The sequence below is a fragment of the Lytechinus variegatus genome, chromosome 5 (genome assembly GCF_018143015.1).
Source record: "Lytechinus variegatus isolate NC3 chromosome 5, Lvar_3.0, whole genome shotgun sequence".
Taxonomy (NCBI): domain Eukaryota; kingdom Metazoa; phylum Echinodermata; class Echinoidea; order Temnopleuroida; family Toxopneustidae; genus Lytechinus; species Lytechinus variegatus.
In genome coordinates this window covers 7424590-7442505 of record NC_054744.1, presented here as the reverse complement: position 1 = coordinate 7442505, position 17916 = coordinate 7424590, and the positions used below count along the sequence as shown (strand labels likewise).

Here is a 17916-nt window from a genome sequence, read left to right as displayed (position 1 = left end):
ACATATCAGCATGCTGTGTGAGTCAGCACATACCAGGGTGATACTTGAGAACACTGTGTACGTTAGCACACTTTATTTGGAAAACATGATTATATATATACACGTCGAAAATATGACAATTTGAAATAACAAGATATACATTACTTTTCATCTTTCTATATCATTTTAATGGATAACACATGGTTTCATGTCACATTTGCTAAATATATTCTGGTGTCTGTGCATTTAAGAGAATTAATGTTGTAACCCGCCAATTTGTAGGTCAGGAACAATAATAATGATAGTCATGATTGAGATAATGCTAAATTTATGGAGAGTTTATTAAAGGACACGACCGCCCCTACAAAAAGTTAAATTGCATAAAAGAGAAAAATCCAAGAAAGTGATGATATTTTAAATTTGTGTTTAATTTCACAAAACAGTTGTATTCACATCCAGGGGAGTGTTTCATCAACATTTTCATCCGACAAGTTGTCAGATCTGACATCTTTCTCTGATGCTGATTGGCTGAGAGGTACTGTTACTATGGTAACTGTCGGATAAAATGGGACTTGTCGGATAAAACGTCCGACAAGTCCTTTCATGAAACGCTCCCCTGGTCGATGTGCAAATGATGACATCACTCATTCCCCATTTGTTCTTTAGTTTATTATATGAAATTTTATAATTTTCTCCCAGTTGTCCTGTAAAAGAAGGTTTTATTCCTTCCTGAACAAAAATCAAAATCTGTTAGAAATGAAACACTGTATAATTCAAACAATAAAAACAAAAGAAATTGTGAGTGAGGGGAATCACTGACTCTCATTTGTATGTCACTGAGTTGTGCATATAACTGTTCCATGAAAAATAAGCAAAACTTAAAATTGTCGTAACTTTCTTAATTTAGATCCGATTTTGATAAAATTTTCAGCGTTGGGCTTGTTTGACCCTTTTCTCTATTGATTAAAATAACATTTTTCTGGGGTGTACTTGACCTTTGAGTTAGTAAGTAAACTAAGGTGATGTTGTAATTGTATTTCTTGGTCATCATGGTCATAGTGAACATGATGAACATTTTTGTGATTAACAACACTGATTCAAAATAATGACATTGCTTAATGCAGTACTACAGATTTTGATGGTGGAATATGAATGCATTCAGGATTATCGACTACGTTTGTCGACATTATGACATGTTAATCCTAATCCCATTTCCAGTTCTCATTCGGTCTTCCAGCATTTCCTGTGCATAAAAATAATAAAATTTGGTAATCATTAGATCATTTGATACAATATCGATAGTAGCGGCGATTTCCAGAAATCGTTAGTCCCCTGATTTGCCTACTAACCAGGGTGTACATATAACTCTTTTGTTAAAATAAGCGAAACTTAAAAATAACTTTCATACTTCACATTCTATTTTTTAAATAAAGTTTCCAGCGTAACGGTGTTTGATTTTTTTCTTTTTATTAAATTTTTTTTTTTTGGGGGGGTGAATTTGCCCTTTTATGAAGGAAGAGCAATCTTTTGAAATTTATGGAAATCCCCCTAAAATACAAAACCACATCATATTGTTGTTATTTCGTGAGTACTGGCTGACACACCACAGGTGCCAGGTAGAAATGTTATTATCTATGCCATTTTTACCTCTGCCTTCTTTACTTTCTGCAATTTTTACCCCGCCATTTTTACCTTCTGCCATTTTTTACCAATGCCATTTTACCATTGCAATTTTTACCTTCTGCAGTTTTTACCCCTGCCATTTTTACCATCTGCAATTTACCCCTGCCAGTTTTACCTTCTGCAATGATTACCCCTCCATTACTGCCATTTTTTACCTTCTGCCATTTTTTTTACCCCTGCCAGTTTTACATTCTGCAATTTTTACCTCTGCCATTTTTACGCCGAACGACACCAGAGGCCGGGAGGACAATCGCTTTCCTCAACTGCAAAGACACAAGAAAATAAGATGGTAATAAGTTTAACGTTGAAAAAGAATATTACGAATACAAATTGATACATTACTGTATTTTAAAACTGATTACTTAGGAACAAGGTGACATTAATTTACTCTTTTTGATCAAAGATCTCCGGTAATAAAGAAAATAGTCAAGTAGGCCTATGAGCTTCAGAATACATTATGATGATAATAATCATAACAATGCTTATGATGACGATGACGGTGATGATTGTAATAATAATAATAATGATAATGACAATGATAATAATGATATTGACAATAATAACGGTAATGATGATGATGATTTTAATGGTAAAGGAACACTAAAGATAATAATCTATAATGACGGTAATGATACTAACATAGTGAAGGTTTATTGGAATGACAAAAATTGATAAATATATTTATGGATAACTGCTATGATTTAATATCATCTAATTTTTGCAATCAGATCACTGTAAACTGTCTTGAAATGACAACATCTTGATAATACCACCGCGAGAATGGGATCAGGACAACTACCCCCGGACAATTACCCCCCGGACAACTACCCCCGGACAATTACCCCCCGAGGACAACTACCCCCCCGGACAATTACCCCTGAGGACAATTACCCCCCGAGGACAATTACCCCCCGGACAATTACCCCCGGACAACTACCCCCCGGACAATTACCCCCTGGACAATTACCCCAGGACAACTACCCCCGGACAATTACCCTCCCAAAACAATTACCCGGACACTTACCCCCAGAAAATCCCTCCCCCCTTCTCTCCAGCATCAAGGTTATAATTAAGCGGGACCTATTGTAAGTTTTTGGTCGGTGTCACACGTTTTCGAAATATTTCATATTTTATCGTACGTTAATAACTTATTACTTTTTTCTTTCTCTTTTATATTAGTCTTTCTCCTGTTCTCTCACTTTCTTCTTTTTTCTTTTTTTTTTTGATTAGCGGCGCCTTCTGTATCATGAACAATGGGGGGGGGGGGCTTCTACCTGAAACCTCCCATTTGGCTATGCATATATACATCAGAAAATGTGTAAAGTGGCCCTCATACTAAGTTTTCATAGAAAGATTCAACACGATTAGTCATAATAATCATAAATGCTGAATATCTTTGATTCCAACTGATCTAATTTTTAAAAATATTCATTTTGGGTTTATTTTCAGGAAAGAAATCAGGCAAATAGATAAAACGTAAAAAAGACACCTTCATAGGTAGAAATATTGATAACGCAACTATCAACACTAACACTGTCAAGTAGGACCTATAAACCTGTTTTTTTTTTAACAATTCAACTAACAAGTAGCTAAGAATTATGAAACAATTGGTGCACATTCCAGATTAATAATAATTATACTTGCTTATATAGCACTTAACACTTACTTTGTCAGAAGTCTCTAAGCGCTCTACAGTATATGCAGCATAATTACCCTGGCTTTAGCTGTGCAGCTGTTGCGCGCGCTGCGTTTCAAGGAATAAATTCTTGCCAGGTACCCATTTACCTAACCTGGGTTGAGTGCAGCACATGTGGCTTTATCTTAGGACTTAATACAGTAAGCTTAAAAAAAATCATGCAAAGATAATAACACACACAAGAACACCTTGTAATTTTACCATTTAGGCCCTAAATGGTAAAATTACAAGGTGTTTTTGTGTGTATTATTCTTGGGTGAAAGCAAGTAAACATTAAAGAAGGAAATTAAGTACTAAAATTACGAAATTGTTAACACTATGACATAATCAAATACAGTGTTTTTTCTATACAAATTGACAATCATGGTAGTATACATATAAGGACGGTTTGTAAGAATTTATAAAGTAGGCTTATGCAAATCAAATAATGCGACCGAGTAGCGTGAGCTGAAAATATTAATAGTTAGACCATAAAACGGACATTTTACAGAGCACTTGAAAAATCAATTTGTAAATTTAAAAATAATAAAAGCTCGATATCCGAGATGAAATATGTTTTCTATATCGACTTAAAAACGTATTTTTTTAAGCTACATATGAGCCTATTTAGCAAGATATGTACCTCATCAAACAGGCTATGTAAGCGCAAAGCGAGTGCGAAATATATTTTTTAATCATTTTCCAAGGTTTCCCCTGACCTTTTTTTCACTCGTCTCCCTCATCTTATTTTACATCTTCTTTTCCCTCCTTTCTTTCCCCTTCTTTTTCTTTTTCTCTTTCTTTCCCCTTTTATCTTCATTTTTTTTTGCTCCGTCAATAGGGGGGCGGGCCCCTCAGCCCCCCTGGATCTATGACTCTGTGCACTCCCTTTGTCTAGGGGGTTATTGTCCTGGGGGGTAATTGTCCGAGGGGGTAATTGTCCGGGGGTAATTGTCCAGGGGGTAGTTGTCCGGGGGGTAATTATCCGGGGGGTAGTTGTCCGGGGTAGTTGTCCGGGGGGTTATTGTCCGGGGGGGTAATTGTCCTCGGGGGGTAATTGTCCGGGGTGTAGTTGTCCGGGGGGCAATTGTCCGGGGGGTAATTGTCCAGGGGTAGTTGTCCGGGGGGTAATTGTCTGGGGAGTAATTGTCCTAGAACCCGCGAGAATGTATCACTGCAAACACTAAAGGCATACAAATTTCTGAACAATGAGAGTAAAATTTGTTTTATTGGGCCATTATTGAGATTGAATGTATACGTCATAAATTATATTTAACCCGCGTTTTGGACATTTTAATGTGCTTCAAGTTAACATGACAGGATATACAATGTGTCCCTCAAAAAATGTGAATTGCATTTTAGATGGGAATAATATTAAAAATACAGCACTATATTATTTAAACCTCTTCACCAGTAACATAAATTTAAATAAAAAACAATTTATTCGAATGGAATCAACGCCACCATTCGAAAGACGTGACCAGGGGAGCGTTTCATCAATATTTCCATCCGACAAGTTGTCAGATCTGACATCTTTCCTTGATTCTGATTAGCTGAGAGGCACTGTTTCTATGGTAACTGGCGGATAAACTGGTACTTGTCGGATAAAATGTCCGACAAGTCCTTTCATGAAACGCCCCCAGATGCGAACCTAGAAAATGGCAGAGCTACAGGGGCCTGCAGGCAGACCCTCACACATACGCAATACTTCCTCCTCTTCTTCTTGTTAATATCCTTGTTAAAATTTATATCGGCATTCTTTTTCTCCTCCCTCTGTTCATTTGACAAATTTCTTCGTTATTTTGTGTATCATATCTCCACAAAAGCACTAATGATGTGACGTAAAAAAAGTAAGATTAAATCTTACCAGATGCTCCGTCCTCAGCCACTTCTTTAGCAATATGTACGAAACCTACATGTCGAACAAAAAATCAAACATATTGAATAAAACCGAAGTAGGCCTATGACATTTGATTTCTGTGAAAAGAAACTGAATATGAATATGTCTCCTCATCATGTTATCGTGTTCCATCCTATAATCGTCCATTAAAGGTCAAGTCCACCCGAGAACAATGTGTATTTGAATAAATAGAGAAAAATCAAACAAGCATAACTCTGAAAAATTTCATCAAAATCGGATATAGAATAAGAAAGTTACGGCATTTTAAAGTTTTGCATATTATTCACAAAAGAGTGAAATGCACAACTCAGAGACATGCAAATGAGACAGTCAATTACAGTCCATCACTCATTATATTTTTTTGGTTTGAATTATACAATATTCATTTTTTACAGATTTGACAATGAGGACCAACTTGATTGCCCTATAAAGTATTAAACAATGTTAATTCCACATGTTCAGGGAGGAATTAATCATTGTTTCACATGACAATGGGGAAAAATTATAATATTTCATATCTCATGTAATAAAACACAAAAGAAATAGTGAGTGGATGACGTCATCAGTCTCCTCATTTGCATACCAACCAGGATGTGCATATAACTGTTTCGTAAAATTAAATGAAATTTTTAAATAAACAACTTTCATATTTTACATCCGATTTTGAGGAAATTTTCAGCGCTATGCTTGTTAGATTTTTCACTTTTTATTAAAACAAACTTTTTGTTGGGGGTGGACTTGTCCTTTAAATAACTTCTCAACTGCACGATTACCAGCCATTTCCAACTTCTCGTTATTTATCCCACCCACGCCCAGTCATTTAGACGATTCTTCAGAATAGATTATGATATACATTTTCAGATTTGAAAACAATACCCTATCAATGCGGTTGATTGGTGAATAGTTTAAGCACTTATTCGACTTTGTTTTACATTTTAGGGAAACAATCGCGACTTCGGGGGAGAAACCCCTGTTTTTCAGATCTTTATAGAATGAAATATTGAATAATGAAATGACACGAAATGAACGGAAAAGACTCAAATTTAAATCAAAACTTATGAATTTCAATCCACTTTTGGAAAGCATAACTGAAATGGAATAAAATATTAGACGCAAATCGGTATCTATTAGCACTAAAACAAATACTCACCAGACTGTTCAAGTTCCACGTTCCCGTCTTCGCGCACTTCTGCTACATTGGTGAAAAAAATAACATCAGTATAAGATTAATATGGTGTCTAAAGATTCATACGCCCAGCAACCTAGTACCAAGAACATCAGCGGTATAGTAAAAAGTCCTCCCAAAGTCCTCCCATTTTAGAACAATCTAAATTCCGTTAATTACTCCCGATCGTTTGGTATAACTGTATAAGGCGACTTTGGGGAGAAACCCCTGTTTTTCAGATTTTTACAGAATGAAATATTGAATAATGAAATGACGCGAAATGAACGGAAAAGACTCAAATTTTATTCAAAACTTTTGAATTTCAGTCCTTTTTTAAAAAGCAGAATGGAAATAACTAAAAATAAAAAACTCCATTCTACTTAAAATCTAGATTCTGTTTCAAATAGCAATGTGAAACTAGCTATTAATAGATAATAAATATAATAAAAATGTGACAAAAGCTCAAACTCCGCTCTGAAGAGCGCCCGATGCGCATTTAGAATTAAAAATTGAATTGATAAAGATTTGAGGAGATAGGCCTATTAAAGACTCAAAAGAGACGCATTAGTTTATGTCTTCAGGAAGGCTATTCCAAAATGGGGGGGGGGGGGGGTATGCAAATGCTCATAACTTTCTCATTATTTGGTACTTACTTTCCCCTAAATTTCACTTTTTTGGGGGTCTTAAATCAAGTTTACTTGTTACCAGGGTTTAATTTTCCTTTACCGTAATGAAACGTTTTATTTCTTAAAGAAGATTTTATTGTGATTATATACTTACCATGAGATGAAGAAGCTTGGTAAACGATGAAGATGAGTACCATGAAGAGAGGAATGGCGAATCGTGTGGACTTCATCTTGTTTCAAGACTTGAACAAAAGTTGCAGGATCGTACAGGGTCAGATAAACTTGTTGAAAGCGAATTCCGTTGTCGTCTCTGTCGTCCGAATATGTAGCTCTGTATAGACAATCCTCTATTTGTAGTTTCAGCGATTTTGTTATGCTGTTATTCGTGCAGTTATTTTAAATCACAAAATTTAATTTATTGTGGTGGAATGAAATAATACCTGCATGATAATGACGTGATTGCACTTTCTTTCCTTTCTCATATCATAAGAAAGTTTGTTTTTCTTTAATCTGCGGCTTCACTGACAATTAAGATTGAAAGTTGTTGGCCACGCCGGACGATTGATTTTGTTTTTGAATAAAAGCTATGAATGTCATAACCTTTAAAAGATATTTCAAATATATTTAAGAAAAACGAATAATTGGATTGATCTCACAGCTCCAAACCATTTCAACCGCATTCCGTTTGGTCCCATGTGGCACTTGGAGACTCAGCACCATTTTTGGGTTGATGCATTTTTTTTTTTCCATTTCTTCTTTGAGCAATTTTTTTCTTTAATCCATTGACACAAGTTTTTTCACCTTTCAGATGATTTGTCAGTGGACCAATTTTTTTTTTACTCTGCCAATGATTGTGAGTCAAGTTTGTTTTTTTTTTGCTCATATAGCAAGTCAACTTTTTTTTGAAACTTCCAGCCCCCACCCCCTGAATATCTAATGGCGCATCCCGGAGAGACTTTTCCTTTTTCGAACTTTATACTAGTAATCGCAACTTTTTAAATAAAAAGTTGTGACTTGATTTGCCCCAAGACCAATCTTATTCCTACGTTGGTGCAGTGCTGGTGTGAAAATTGACACAAAACCAACACCAGAAGCTCGACACCAAACTTAAAATCCTCCGATGTGGTGTAGCCTTTAATCGAGGACGGGGCTGCGGTTTTTTTTCTTTACGATTGATGCTATTGTGTGAAACATCAGCAATACAAATTGGATGCAGAAGACTAGTTGCTGCGAACTGTAACAGCATCCAACATCAGACTCTTAAGCCCGTATTCAGAAGTCGGGTTTTAAGTTGTGGTTTAACTATGAAAAGCCAGTTGTTACATAAATCTATAACAGTAGATGTTCAATGTATCAGCTCATTTGACTCCCAAAACATTATTAACTGCCTGGGAAGGATAAATGTGACAGTTGTCTTCACCATTAAATAATAAGCGATGAGTACAGTTAACATGAGAAGCATTCACTGCAAATAAAATTTTGAAACGTTTGGTTTTTCATAATTTTAGCACAGAGCTAGACCATGGTCTAAGTTAAACCAGACTTCAGAATACACGCCTTAGAGGCAAAGACAAAAGCTGCAGCTTTCGTTTGGATTATAGCCTAACCAGGTTAACAAATTTATTTTCTTCCAGGTATTATAAATAGAAAACTTCACCATCAGCATTTATCAAAGACTACTTAAATAACAACACTCACCACTGTGGCATAAATGGTCTCACTTCCCCTGTACACAACAAGGGGTCATCTTTATTTCATTTAACCCAGATGTGGTAAAATCTATATTTTACAAAATATTCCCCTTAGGCTAGTGGGGGGGGGGGCGAAATTACAAAATTCACATATAAGAAACAAAAATATGATGGGCAAGTTGAAATATTCTTGAACAAACATTGTGACAGTAAACAACATTTGAAATATATAAATACATATAGGACACTTAATTGGGATATTTAAACTTGTAATAAATGGAGCGTTCTATGATAAAGCTTAAATAAAGTGGACAATAATATGCAGATGTGTACCAGAAATTCTAATGGTTTATAAACACAAGTGTATATATATTTCAGAAAAATACACTGTTTACTCAAATTCACTCCCAAGACTTGAAAGGGGATAATAAATAAATCCAGACTAAAATCATTTTTATTAATCTGATAAGATGGCTTTTTTTTCAATACTAGACATCAACAAAATTGATAAATCAAGTACAACATATAATTTGCAATATTAGCACCTTATCTTATCCTAAAACAGATGTCTGTCAAATAGTGTTCGATATGGAATGGAAAGTGTAGCAAATAGGGTAAAGGGAGACACCTTTAAAACGGTTCCATGACATTTGCTCTGGCGACAATTGCTCCGATGAAAAATCTGCAAATTGAGCAAAACCTAATACCTAACCTCCAAAACTAAATAAACCCTAATCCTAACCCTTACATTATTCTGACCCACAAACTCCATAACAATCCTAACTCTAACCCTTTGCCCTCTGAGAAATTAACACAGGAGCAAATGTCGCAGGAGCATATGTCGTGTCACCTTACCTATAAAAATTACTGGTATATTGAAGAACATACATGTCTGAGCATAGATCATTGACTTGACTCATTCATGAAATATTTGAGGAAAAAAAAGAAGATTTCTCAACTTAAAATTGGAGGTATGATAAGGAGTATGTTCAAGCGACAGGTTTTTTTAACCCTAGAAACACAGTTTTCAACGAAGTATAATTTTAACCAAGGTGCGTTCAAGCACTTTTTCATTATTTAAGTACAAATAGGCATCTTCCAAAACATCATCATAGAATGCTGAAAATTAGTATGGTTTGGAAGGGCTCCGTCCTCCCATTCATAAATGCATTACATACACTCCCAAGCTTGACCTTTACTTCCTGGGTTAAATTGCATTATGGGTAGGCTTGAATCAAGGGAGATTATTCTAGATTTACTGTGAAAAAAAATTGTTTGAACAATAGCCAGCAGGGACTATCTTTCCTATTGCATATTGAATTGCAAATCATGTTTGCGATTGTAGCTCAGGAAAAATTCACTGAAATCACCCTAAATCCACTTTGCTCTGCTAACAAAGATGTCCCATCAGTGTTTTAAAAATATTACAACTTTGAAATTCTTCACAGAATAGGTGGGTAATATATGATATATATGTATATACAGATTAAAATAAAGATGATGAAATACACAAGCCTACAGCGGACTTGTCATAGCTTTGTGAATATGTACAGTATAAACACCAATTTCGAATGCATGGCTGATTTTCTGCAACACAAATGCTGATACATTTCATCCAATATTATTTATATCCACATACAAACATCGTTTTCATGAAAAGCGGAAAAGCTCGACCATTTTCTTTTATCAAAGATAATTTTGACATTATGATTTGTACTTACACTTTATAAAATTCCATTCAATGCAAACATAGCGTTAATTGCAAGGTTCTCTAAGCAAAATATCCAGTCTCCATTTCCCCAAAATAACTATAAAAATAATAGAACTACAGGAAATATACAGAAAATTTTAGTGCATTAAAACATACAATATTAGATATCAGTCAAAGACTTCATTGGATATGATCAATCCATTAACATCAATTATAATAATATTAATAATAATAATGAATAAAAGCAAATTTGCATTCTTAATAATTAATGAAAATATATTAAATTCAAAATACATATTTCATGTAATATCTCTTACTGGTGGAAATGCCTCCCATTCAGATGATGGTGCAGATTCTCCATTATTTTTTTTTTAATCTGGATAATTATTAAACATCAGGCTTCAAAATAATTTGAAATTGTAATTTGAGAACAGGGCCCTGTCTTGCAAAGAGCTAAGAATGATCCAATCAACCACAACTATGGAAAGCCAACAACGTCAACATCTAAAATACACAAGTGTTCAAAATATTTTCTTGATACGATGTGCATTCATACAGTCCCTGTTTTCTTGACAATTCAGTATGCTTCTCTTTGTTTTCAAAAGGACATTGTGCAAATTTCCCCCTCAAGAAAAAAATTATGACATTGATGGATTTCCATATACTTGACGTTGATTGGATCAAGTGGATCAACTCTTTGCAGGACAGGGCCCCCCCCCCCCCCCGGATACTCAGTAATTCAATCTGAAGCCCACCCACACTTGCTTACAAAAAGGGTTTCAACTTTGTGCTTTTATTGCACCATTTACACCAATCACAAAAAACAACTTTAAAATCAGTGCAAGCGTAAAACCTCTCCCTACTACACATACCCTCACGGCCCACTAGCACGTACATGAATCATTTATATCGCTGGTATCAGAGGTCATGTGATATGATGTTGAGTTTTAGCAGTTGGGATGTTGCCATGGTAACTTGCACCTCAAGTTTGTGTCTTCTTGGTTTTGCAATTCATTGTGAATGAGTCCACAGTGAAATGAAATTGATGTACATCCAGCTTCAGATATACAAGCATGATAACAAAGTCAGCTATGCGAGCTCATTTTGCTGCATTTAAAAAAAAATATGTAACTGTCATCCTATGTTCAATTATTTAATCCTGTGAAATATATGTAATGTATATTGTAAAATATCAATTATAAAAAGTTGGATGAATGCACCACAATAAGCTCATCTTGATCGTTTATCAAGTAAAAAGTTGACATACTATATTGAACTCTGAATGGTTGCTCGACCTATGATGCCCAAACTCATATAATTTCAGATTACGTGCAACTGCATGCATATAAAACTCAAGTCATATTTACACCACCAACTCAGTGATAATACAATGACAATACTTAAAATGACATCTGCAACCAAGCACTCAACTGTACTTATGAATACATTTATCACAAATGAAGCACTGTGATTGTACAGCAATTTGTAAAAGCACCATTTGCTTCTCTGAAATCATTTGTTTTAATAAAAATGTTAGAAGCAACACTGACCATTTAGGAAGGTTCAAAGAAATACATGATCTAATCCCTCTTGCTACTCATGTAGGATACACTTAATGTGTATTATAATCTCTCTTCTTAGTAAAAGAGATATCTGTTTTCATACGTTCTCAAATATGGTTCAGATATATGGGTGTGTTTAACAGGGAGCAGACCAGGATCCTGTTTCATAAAACATCATTCTCATTACACTTTCTAAAACTAGTTAACTGGAAATCGGTTCAAGAAACCAGTTTGGAAGATCGCTTTGCTAGTGATCCCATTTGATCAGCAAAAAGTGGTTCTTCAAAACCACTTCACGTAAAGTGGTCTTGTTACTATGGGAACACTCTCAGTGGGGTGACATGTTTCACGTGAACCACAGCATAGGCATTCCACATACAGTGTATGGAGTAACACGCTCGAAATATGCAAAGAACGGTTGTGTCCTCACTTATGCTAAAACCACTTTAACATGACAAAGCGATCTCAAACTACATCGCTAGGTGGTTTTCTGAACCAGTCTGGAAGATTGACCATTTTGACCATTCTCATTACATGTTAAACTTGTTTCAAGGAAACTAGTTTTATGACAGTAGTGAGAACGGTGTCTAACATCATGGACAACGAATATAAAACATCTGTGACCCACTTTGTGACAGAGGGTCCACATTCTGTGATTGGCCCAGTAACTTTTGGCATGGGATTTTGATACAAAACCCTTATAATCATACCAAGAATATAAACAGATAGGGAATACGAACTTGTACTTTGCTCGGTTGAATGGTTATGAAAGAAAATTACCACTACAAAAATGTTGAATTAACAATGCAACAGAAAATTTCAAATGAGTTTTTTTTTATATGTATTGTTAATATTTTTTAAACAAACTTCATGTCAGCTCATATCTGTTTTTAATTCATGTATTTCAAGCAAACAATACACCAAGAATGTATGCCAATTTGAGGAAGAACTGATCACATAGGACTTCCAATAGTTCTGTAACGAATACAGACTGTTCCGGTCTACATGTATGGGCCATCCACAAACTTTAAAATCATGATGATTTGGTGAATCTAAAGTGCAATCTCCACTTATAAACTTTCAAGTTTTATGGATACTTCAATGGGATATCAATATTCTGAAAGCTACTAGTTGCTTGCCACACATAGCAATATGTGAAGTATACAGACTGGAATTCAAGAATTACACCATGATGATGTGGTGAAATTGATCTGCAATCTCCATTGACCAATGTTTAGATTGGATACTGATATTCTGAAAGCTAGTTATTGCTATCCAGGGGATCGTTTCATCAACATTTCTGTCGGACAAGTTGTCAGATCTGACAACTTTCCTTGATTTTGATTGGCTGAGAAGCACTGTTCCCATGGTAACTGTCGGATAAAACAGGACATGTCGGTTAAAACGTCCAACGATTTCTTTCATGAAACACTCCCCCAACATAACTTCAGGATAAATGAACAAACCCCTAAAAAAAGAAACACCCATGTGATATCTAAGAATACAGATCTGCTAATAAGTCATACATTAGACCATCAATTATGCAGAAAGGAGACCAAAAAATAAAAAGAAGTCTTGGATAATAATTTGTGCAAACCATCTTGTGCATATTAAGTAGTATTTCAGATAAAAGTATACATTTCCCCTCTTAAACTGACCAATTTTATACAATTTCATAAACTTCTTCGACAATGATTCTTTGACATTTACTCTGGCGAAGTCATCAAGCAAAACATAAAACCTAACCCAACTGACCCACATTCTTATCCCAACTACACCCACACCCAGATCGGTCACCCTATCCATAGCCCAACATCTTCAGAGAAATGATGAGAGGAGCGACTATCGCCGGAGCACATGCCGAATCAACACACCAGAGTAGCATTCATCATACCTGAATGATACGCATGGATTCACATTTCACAATAAAAAAACTATTAAGGTGTAAATGTTTTTTTAACACAAAATAGTTTGGTCTTCCAACAAACATTAAAATTAAACGATAAATAAAATCAACATACGTACAAGTGAACCAAAAAAAAACGTAGGGGAATGTGAGATTCAATTATTGGTGTTTGTAATTCACATGGTGCATAATGCAGTCTGAAGTAGTGAGACTACATTCATTATGTACTGTGGCTGGCTCTACCAACACACGTGGAGAGTTTGGCATCTAGTCTTCAATCTAGAATATGGTATAATTAATCATTAATATGAATACATGCTTGCAGACTAGCATCAATGCACTCTTAAAAACAATACCATTCCAGAAAATATTTTCATATCATTCTACATAGTTTTAAATATATTTCGTTCTTAAAAACGTTTACAATTACAATTTCAAGTCTGTCTTTTCACAAAAAATATTTGTTATATGAGACTAAATCATAAGAACAACTCAAATCTAATTTGAGAGAGAGAGAGAGAGAAATATTCTGCATAGTTCTGTAATCTTCAACTTTCTGTAAAGAGAATGCCATGATTGATATCAACATTCTTCTTTTCCCATTCCTGAAAAAAAGTTGGACATTATTAAAAAAGTCATTGAGATCATATTCAAAAGCAAGATTGAGAAATTCAAATGATAAAAAACTACATTAAGAGTATCACATTCCCAACTCAGTTCAATGACAAATTCATAAGGATACCAGTTAAGGGACACTGTAGCGACATAAATCAAGAAATCAACTTTCCCCCATCAGCTTCTTCTACTGCAGCATAATGCATGACACGTACTAGTTTCCTTTTATCTTCTACGCAGACTATTCTAATAGTCTTTTTCCAAGATTCGAGATACATGTAGCAAAGTTCTACACTACCTACCAGCGGATGTGCATCAAAAGTGTACAAAATGGCAGTGAAACATATTAGACAAGTATTTTCAAGTGCATATGGTCACAAAGATTTATCATGCATCCTGTATATATATTTATGTATATATATAAAACATGTGTGAGCTGTACATTGCTATTCATCGTTCAAAGACAAATAGAGAATATATATACATGTACGAGATCAGTGGACGGCCCATTACCAGGTTATAGTGAAGAAATAAAAAGTGTAAACATCCTAATCATGTCACCTTTTGCCCAGTGCTCTTCCACATATGGAGTTCCTTGGCTGTATATGAGATTAACGTAGTAGGAAAAAATTATATGGAATATGTTTGGGTATAGAAGTCAAGTAGTCATATCATTTGTGTTGTAGTTGATCATTATTAAGTTTGGATAGGATAGACTTGCTGCCTACATGTACTCCATCTTCAAAGCATAAGAATTTGGTAGTCATCATGAAAAATGAAATAAAATGTTGTTCATGGAACATTCTGGATAAATGACGGCTGAATGGCAAGGTTATAATATGAATCCCACCATGCATTTCATAATCTGACTTCTGAATTGTAAAATTAACAAACAGAATACAGGCTGCTTACATCATACATGCATATTCTGTCTTTGGATGGTTGCAGTATCAATACTACAAAGTAATATTCCAACCACAGGTTGTTTTTCAACCACTATGATCCAATGACAAGTTTGATGCAATTTTTAGAATTTCTCCTCTCCCAATCTTGCAAGACAAGATCAGTGTCTGTCCAGTCACTCTATTTTCCATCACTTCAAAAAGCTAATCAATGCATTTCTCTTCATCAGTAAAGAGAAAAGAAATTTCAGTTGTCGAGATCAGCTTTGGATAGGAATACAAAGAAATTTTGAAACAGACACAGAGCAAAGATAGACCTCTTACAAAATTATTTGGATAAGGTACATGTACACTTCACAACTATTTGTTCTTAATAGCATATCTGCATATCAAATAAAACTAACACATTAAAGTAGGGCATTTTGCTACATATATATTAACCAAATTTGAGAAATTTTACATTGAAACTTTGTAGATTGCCAACGACCATTCAAATAAAGTGATATAAATATGATACAGGGGACAATAAGCCCAGGGAATACTTTTCAAATGGCATATATATACTGTATTCCCCAAAGTTACCATCCTTGGTTGACAATGAAAATGTGAGCTAAATTCCCCACGTGTCATTTTCTACATGTAAAAAAAAAAGTACAAATACCTGTAAAAATACAAGTGTGTGTATGTTACATGTACGATGATATACAAATGTAATACTGAATGTTTGTGGTTATCACTCAACATTTTTTCTTTAAAGTGCGCAATGATACCATGAGTAAGCACACAATGCAACTACTTTAATGTACATACAGTGTGAATATGTAAATTTGAAGCATCCTAATTTCATTGGCCAATACATTTATTATCTAATGAAGAGGCATTAATGAGCATACTCGATGTTTGGGAAAATAGGAAAAGGCAAACATAATCGAACAGAGCTCATACATGACTTCAGTATTTGTCAACAAATATTAGCCTACTTGATTAGACAAACTTCCACTAATTGTTCAAAAGTTATTGTGATAAATTGGTAATCTTAAGTAGAGCAGCCAGATTATCATCAAGAATGGGAAACAGAAAAAGAGGAGAAGGATGAGAAGAGACTCTGAACTCATGACAACAACCTACATGTATTTGGGATCCTGAAAAATATCTGCTTTTAGCAAGGATGGCTCCCAGTGAGGAATACATGTGACCCCCCCCACCAACAATAAGTCGCCCAAAATGAATTTTTAGATCTTTGAGTTTGAAAAAAGCACATTCCTAAGCTTTATACTGATATACAACTTGTCAAAATAATCAACAATATCCTACATAAATAATTAAATTAATACAGAAGTAATTATGTGAGAGCTCTGTATAGAACACAATTTTGAAGTTCAGGGTTCATTCAAGCATGAAATGTGCACGCCGTGCAATCTCAATGAAACTTTCAAGCAATCCACACAAAGATGTGTCAAAGAAACTCTTGTTTCTTGTTTTCTATTCAACTTACAACTTGAAATTCGGACAGTAGGAACAAAAAGAAATATTCTTTCAAATAAGCCATTTTTTTTCCTGCATTTTGAAGACCAAATGACTATTTTGGCTATTTGCAGAGAACCTTCCCTGGCGAATTATTGTTGGCTTTGAGGTGGCTAGTCCCATTGAGGAACTGTGAAAATGGAAAACCTTATCCATCTTACCAAGGGTATGTACTACCCTGAATCTTCCACAAGAGAATAAGTAGCAAGAATTCATGAAGTTTGACCTTTTTCATAACTTGTAAGCGATCAGAGACGATGTTGAAAGGTACAATTCAAAGAGATTTTTATCTAAATCATTTATCCGACACCTTTTCCACTTCATCATGCATCAACAAATCGACTATTCTGACAAACTGTACTTATATACTGCCTGAACAGAAAATCAAACCTTTTGTCCTGATGATGTTGCCTAACCGTAGAGCTAACTACAAACAAACCGGCAAAAAGTGGCATTAAATGCATAGATAAAAAAAAAACTTAAACTCAATGGCCCGTATTCTGAACTCGGGTTTTATTAACTCATATGACACCAAAATTGTTCATAATTGTCTGGGAATGATAACTGAGGTATTTTTCTTCATCTTCAAAAGGAAACAAACATATTTATTTCTATCACAATATTAATTTACTATGCTTATGTATTTGATCTATTTTTGTATAAACATGTGTATTTCAAATGTACATATTTTGTTGTTTATTAATGCAAAAGAATAAATGAATTGAATAAGAAAAATACAATATACACAGAATTTTTAAACGTTTGGCTCCCCATAATTTTAGCAGACTTAGACCGTGGTCTTAGTTGAACCTGACTTCAGAATACGGGCCATAACAAACAGGGACTGTGAATGTAAAAGGAGTGACAGCTAGCTGCTCTTTTTAGATGCATGCGCTTGAGTACATGAATGACAAGTGCTGTTCCTGCATAACAGTACCCAGCTTAATGTGATACACGGGGCAAGTCTTAGGTCACAT

At 34.8% G+C, this 17916-nt stretch overlaps 1 long non-coding RNA gene across 1 annotated transcript; it reads right to left on the bottom strand.

Moving 5' to 3' along the window:
- Positions 1-1012: 1012 nt before the first annotated feature.
- On the bottom strand, positions 1013-6430 carry LOC121414747. Its single transcript, XR_005969901.1, has 4 exons — positions 6388-6430; positions 5205-5249; positions 1868-1925; positions 1013-1222 (listed from the first exon to the last, which is right to left on the bottom strand). It is a non-coding gene; the product is annotated as an uncharacterized LOC121414747 (long non-coding RNA).
- Between the last annotated feature and the right edge of the window lie 11486 nt (positions 6431-17916).